The sequence below is a fragment of the Eptatretus burgeri genome, chromosome 8 (assembly GCF_056783735.1).
Source record: "Eptatretus burgeri isolate ZD-2024b chromosome 8, Ebu_testis_v1, whole genome shotgun sequence".
Classification (NCBI taxonomy): Eukaryota; Metazoa; Chordata; class Myxini; order Myxiniformes; family Myxinidae; genus Eptatretus; species Eptatretus burgeri.
Genome location: NC_140968.1, coordinates 73,854,526 through 73,861,193, shown reverse-complemented (window position 1 = coordinate 73,861,193; position 6,668 = coordinate 73,854,526). Strand labels below are relative to the sequence as shown.

At 40.1% G+C, this 6,668-nt stretch overlaps 1 protein-coding gene across 6 annotated transcripts in view; it reads right to left on the bottom strand.

Moving 5' to 3' along the window:
* BPTF (bromodomain PHD finger transcription factor) overlaps positions 1 to 6,668 on the bottom strand; it is a 232,626-nt gene that overhangs the window by 181,660 nt on the left and 44,298 nt on the right. The gene's annotated exons all lie outside the window — the stretch shown is intronic.

Below are 6,668 nucleotides of genomic sequence, written 5' to 3'. Positions count from 1 at the left end.
AGTCAGTTGAATATTTATGAGCTGTGAACAAGATGTGTGAAAGCACGAGGTCCGAAGGAAGTCTTACTTCAGCCTGTAGCATACACCCATTATGCAACCCCACTGCTTACATTTGGGGCTAGTGCTCTGAAACCTGCTCGTGGTGGCCTTGCTTTTTCTAATCTTGTCAGAGCAATGCCGAATGCTGAGCGGCGGATAAAGAACTCAACAATCCCAGGAAGTGCCAATGCTTTGTGTGGATGAACACACTGGGGAGGCTAGTGGTACCCTTGATGGAGGACATGGCATCTGAAAGTGGACAAATTTAATGATCTATTTAATCAATGGCTGATTAAAGGCTAGGCTCACTGCCTATAACTTGTGGTATAGTCACAGAGAGGGCATGCCACTATTAAAATATTTTTGCCGCTGGTTATCCAGGTTGGGGGATAGGGGTTGGGGGTTGGGCAATGGGCCAGTAACCTGTTCCTGTTAAAAAAAAGTATTTTGCTACAGAAACTGCAACAAATACTGTATGTGAAAAATCTGTGATCTGGGGTCAGAAGATTGAGTTCAGTCTGAAGAGGCTGTTGATATGACATATAGTCGTGAAATCCATTTGGAACCAGTCAGACTGAAAACCTCTCTGACTGATCCCAAAAAGCCTATAGCTATAGGAAACTCAAACATGAGGATGATGTTCAAGTCATGGGTAGTAGCTGAAGTAACAAATTAATTTTGAAGCTATTTCTTAGGTATTCTAGGAATAAGTGAAAGGACATAGATGGGAGATGGGAAGATTTGTCTTAAAACATGAAAAACGGATTTATCTGGGAGGGACGGATGGTGTTCACCAAGCCGGGGTTGCGATGATGCTTCGTGTAACAGCACAGAAAGCATTATTAGAATGGAAGCCCATAAATGAAAGACATTTGTCTGTAAATTGAATGTAAATACAGCAAAATGAGTGTAATTCAGTGCGATGTAGCAACAAATTAAATGCAGAACAAACTAGACGGGCACTTGGTAGAGCGAACACCTCTGCTACTTAATGCCTGATGCACCTTAAGCACAACATATCGGGTCCAATACATTTTTGAATGAAATATTATGCAATATATCGTTTTTGTCCCGATCGCTCAATGGTGAAGAATCACTTAAAAAAAATAAATAATTCTCGTATCCAGATCCGGCTCTGGATTTTCACTAAAATGGAATCAATTCTTCCTCGTCACACACCCAACGTAACCACCAAGTTTCATCCAAATCCGCCCACAACTTTATGAGATATCGTGCATTATATTATTTTAGGCCCAATCTCTAAATGATGAAGAATCACTTAAAAAAATATTGGATCCAGATTCAGATCTTCAAAAAAATTGAATCACTTCACCCTCGTCACACACCAACATGTCCACCAGGTTTCGTCCGAATCAGTCCATAACTTTTTGAGATATCATGCTGTACATCGTTTTTGGCCCCATCTCTCAATGGTGAATAATCACTGAAAAAAAATTGTCGCAGCCGGATCCAGATCCGGATCTTCACCAAAATCTAATAAGTTTGTCCTGGTAACACACCCAACCAGCCCATCAAATTTCATCCGAATCCATCGACAACTTTTTGAGATATCCTGAACACAAACAAACAAACAAACAAACAAGAAGAAGACGTCGTGCAGAGCATGATACTTGCAAAATCCATAAAACAAATTTGACCTCAAAAAGAATTGGTGTTTGAATTCAATGACCAAATATGCAACTCCTCTTCAAATTTCAAGTCAAACGGATGAAAATTGGCAATTTTAGAAATTCGGCCTATGTTGTCCTTTTGGTCTATGTTGACCTCCAAAATAAGTGGTGGTTGAATTCAGTGACCTGATTTGCAAATCCTCTTCAAATTTCAAGTCAATGAGATGAAAATTGAGGATTTTTGAAATACAACCTTAGTTGTTGACCTTGGGCCTATGCTGACCTTTTGGTCGATGTTGACCTCAAAAATAATTGCCTGGTTCAATTCAGTGACCTGAAATATAAATCCTCTTCAAATTTCAAGTCAATCAGATGAAAATTGTCAATTTTAGAAATTTGGCCTATGTTGACCTTTTGGTCCATGTTTACCTCAAAAACTAATTGGTGGTTTAATTCAGTGACCTAATATCAAAATCCTCTTCAAATTTCAAGTCAATCAGATGAAAATTGAGGATTTTTGAAATACAACCTTAGTTGTTGACCTCGGGCCTATGTTGACCTCAAAAATAATAGGCTTCTTCCTTATGACAAACTCTACCATGTGGTGAAGTTTCGTGAAGATTGGTTTTAAATTGTGACCTATAGGCAACAAACAGACACAGACAGACAGAATAACAAAATCGACTGACCAATATCCTTGAAAAATCTTCGATTTTGCAAGTCACAAACAAACAAACAAACAGGGGTGAAAACATAACCTCCTTCACCTTCGGTGATGGACAGACCCTCACCAGGACTTCTTTTGTGTGGCAAATAAATTAAAGGATGTACGAAATTAAAGGTCATTGATTGAAAAATTAAAGGTCTAAATGGTATTGTAAATGTGTAAAGGTCAAAGATCTGAAAAGTTGTTAGGGTGAAAAGGTCTGAAAAGGTCTAAATAGTCAAAATGGTCTCAAGGGTTCTTAAAAGGTCGAAGGGGTCGAAAGAGTGTAATGTAAGGTTTGAATGGTTGGAATTGTATGAAGGAGTCTTAAAATGTCTAAAAGGGGTCTAAAGGTCAAAGGGATCTGCAGGATATTAAAAGGTCTGAAAGGTGTGAAGGTCGAAAGGAGTCTAAGGGTCTTCAGGGTTCTAAAGGGGTTTAGAGGTCCAGGGGTTCTAAAAGGTGGAACAGGGTCTATAGGGCATTAGGGGGTCTTAAAAGGACTTAGGGGCCCTAAGCTGTCTTAGAGGTATTTTAGGTCCTCGGGGTCTTTTCGTTATTTTGGGTCCTTGGGGTCATTTGGGTCATCACCGTTCTTTTGGATTATCGGGGTCTTTTGTATCCGAGATATCTTTTGAGTCCTCGAGGTATTTTAGGTCCTCTGGGTCCTCGGGGGCTTTGGGGTCCTCAGGGTATTATGTGTCCTTGAGGTATTTTGGGTCCCCAGGGTCTTTTGGGTTCTCTGGGTCTGCTGTGCCCTCGGGGACTTTTGGGTCCTCTGGATCCTCGGGGTCTTTTCGTTCATCGGAGACTTCTGGGTCCTCTGGATCTTTTGGGTGTTACGGGTGTTCAGGGTCTTTGTGGTCTTAATGGGTCTTGGGGCCATAAAAGGTGTTGAGGGTTTTAGAAGTTTGACCTCAAGTTGACCTTTGACCTTTTGACCTCAAAAATAGTTGCTTTCCCAATTCAGTGATGGACTATGCAAATCCTGTTCAACATTCAAGTTAATAGGATGTAAATCGATGATTTTTCAGTTGAAAATGATTTTAGAAGTTTCACCTTGAGTTGATCTTTTGACCTTTTAACCTCAAAAATAGTTGCTTTCCCAATTCAGTGACGCAATATGCAAATGTTCAAATTTCAAGTCAATCGGATGAAAAAAATGACGATTTTAGAAATTCGACCTCAAGATGACCTTTGACTTCAAAATCAATAGACTTCTCAGTTGAGACTAGCTCTTGAACTTGGTAAAGTTTCATGACGATTGGTTTAAAATTCTGACCTGCAGGCGATTGACAAACAGAGAGAATAAGAAAATCGACTGACCAACGGACGTGAAAAATCTTCGATTTTGCAAGTAACAATCAGACATACAGACAAACAAGCCGTGTGAAAGCATAACCTTCATCAATCTTCGGTGATGGGGATAAGAATATCAGAAACAATACAAGTAAAAGAGACGACGTCAACAAAAGTCTAAAGAACGATAAGATAAACTTTACAGAAGACTTGGCATTTTACCCATCACTTTGCTGATGGATTTAATCAAAAGACAACAAACACCATTTTACTCTATTCATCCGATCATTTCCCGAGGTCATCTGCTTGGAAATCAGCTAATATCACCTTCATCAACCATCCTTGCTGCTTATATATTGAGTGAACAAAAATCACTTCCACTTCGCTGAAAATGCTTTGGTTTGAACCTCCTATCCACTTGAAATAAGTGAAATTAAACATTTTGGAAAATTTTGAATTATTCTCACTCAGATTTCAACATCACAGCAATGCATATGATCAAGATGTTTAAACTATCTTTGTACAAGAAAATGATGATTTATAATAATCGCTACCACCAGGTGGCACTACATGATACACATTTACAAAGAGAGAATTGGGGTCTTCCTTTCTCACCTTGAACCCCCTCCCTGAGATATGCTACCTTGACATGAACCATCATTGTTACCCTGAAGGTACCATGCAAAATTTGGTTGGATTTGGTTCAGAAATTACCCTGAAGTGAAAAGCAGAGTTATGCATCTGACTCTCTCCGTGTCTGTCTGTCGTTCTGTCTACATCCATCCATCCATCCATCCATCCATCGGGACCATACTCTGTGCAGAGTGTTGGTGCTGCCTCAGCAGTCTCCTTGGCTATTGAGCACAATCCTTGACGGGTCGCCACACTGACACAGGATACCAGCAAGCCGGCACTCATTTTTCCGACCTCAGAATGATGACAGGCAGAGTCAACCCCACCTGGAATTAATTCAACAGCCAAGTGGGGTTTGAACTTAGGATCATAGGATCCCAAACCCACCACTCTAACCATTAAGCTAACACCAGGAAACAGAAGATTCCTTTAACTGAAAACTTCATATCGGGTCATTTCTAGTGGAGCTTTTTTGCCATCTTTCAACTTTGCTTTCCGTGGGAAGTGTGGGGATTTGCGATGGCATGCCATCCACTTTGCTGAAGTTGTCCTGTCTACAAACACCAGTTTATGATCGAGAAACGATTCATTTTCAATTGAATGTTATATTTTGAACATGAATCGGACCACGAAAAAGAAGAACAGAATTTTGGCTCTGAATTCATCCCGATCGCACATGTGCAGAGAGGTGTGAGATAAATTTTTTCGGCAGTGAAGCCGCTTCAATAATTGGCTATTTCCTTCTGTCTGCCAAAATGAAGAAGAAGCTGTCTAACAGTTTTTGTATGAAAATAGATGAGGTGTGTGGTGTGTGTGGTGTGTGTGTGTGTGTGTGTGTGTGTGTGTGTGTGTGTGTGTGTGTGTGTGTGTGTGTGTGTGTGTGTGTGTGTGTGTGTGTGTGTGTGTGTGTCATGCTTTTGCTGTCTTTTAATTACGTCCGTCATTAATTAGATACCATTGGAATGTACCTTTCGACTCTACACTGCTGGGTTCGCTTTGAACTTTTAAGATCCCAAACACCCCGAAAGGCCCTTTATACCAAAAAGACACTGAGGACCCAAAAGACCCAGATGATCAGGATGACCCAAAAGTCCATAAGGATGCAAAAGACCCAGATGACACAAAAGTCCCAAGGGCCAAAAACACCCAGAGGACCCAAAAGACCCAAAAGACCTATCAGACCCAAAAGACCCAGAGGACCTAGATACACCAAAAGACCGAAAACACCCAGAGGACCCAAAAGACCCCAAAGTCCCCGAGGACCCAAAAGACCGTGAAGAGCCAAAAGACCCAGAGGACCCATAAGACCCCAAATACACTATAGACACTTTAAGACTAATATAAACGGATGACGTCTTCCACGGCATCGTATTCCATTTACAAAATTAATAACAAAAATAATGATAACATTGCAACAAACCATATATAAATTAATACTAATAACATTAAGTACACAAATAATGGTAGCATCATTTGGTACAAATCCTGACTATAAGTCAAGGACCGGTGTTTGCTTGTGGTTTTGTTTGTCGTGCTACTCCTGTCGTGAAAACAATATCAGGGAACATCAGATGTAAAGGTGAAATATGGAAGGACCCTGAAAACAGAAAAGAACATCGAGAGAGATGAGCAGAACATTTTGAGCAAATTCTGAAAAAGGAAGATCATATCAACCCACTTAAATTGTAAATAAATGTGACATCACCAAAAGATATGTGTACATCATGTTTAACAGAAGAAGAAATTACACGAGTTACTCAAAAGTTGAAAAATAATAAGGCAGCAGGGCTCAAGGGATCACAGCAAAGTTGTTAAAAGTCGATATTCCGAATCGAGAAAAAGCTCGACACAAGTTTGTTTGTTTGTTTGTTTTTTATCTGGCATGAGGAAGGAGTACCGGAAGATTGGCTTAAAGGAATTATTATAAAGATCCCCCCCTCCCCACCAAAAAAGAACTTTGAGGACTGCAGCAATTGGAGAAGAATAACCTTACTTTCAGTGGCAATAAACATTTAAACAAGATGCATTTTGGATCGAATAGATGGAGTAGTCGACGAGATATTAAGAAGAGAACAGGGAGATTTTAGAAAGGGAAAAATCGTGCCAAAACTAGATTTTTGTCTCCATGGTTTTTTTTTTTTTTGTTTGTTTTTTAACCTATATAATCGGAATCGGCTCAGTCTCTGTCTGTCTGATCGTCCGTCCGTCACGTAATAAGCTTCCAAACGGTTGTGCAGAAATTCACCAAATTTGGAAGTTATGCCACCACATTTAAAGAAGGTGCAAGAACAGTATCATGTTTGGCCCCACTACCTGGGGTAGGGTCAAAAGGTCAAATGCGAAAAAATACAATTATGGCC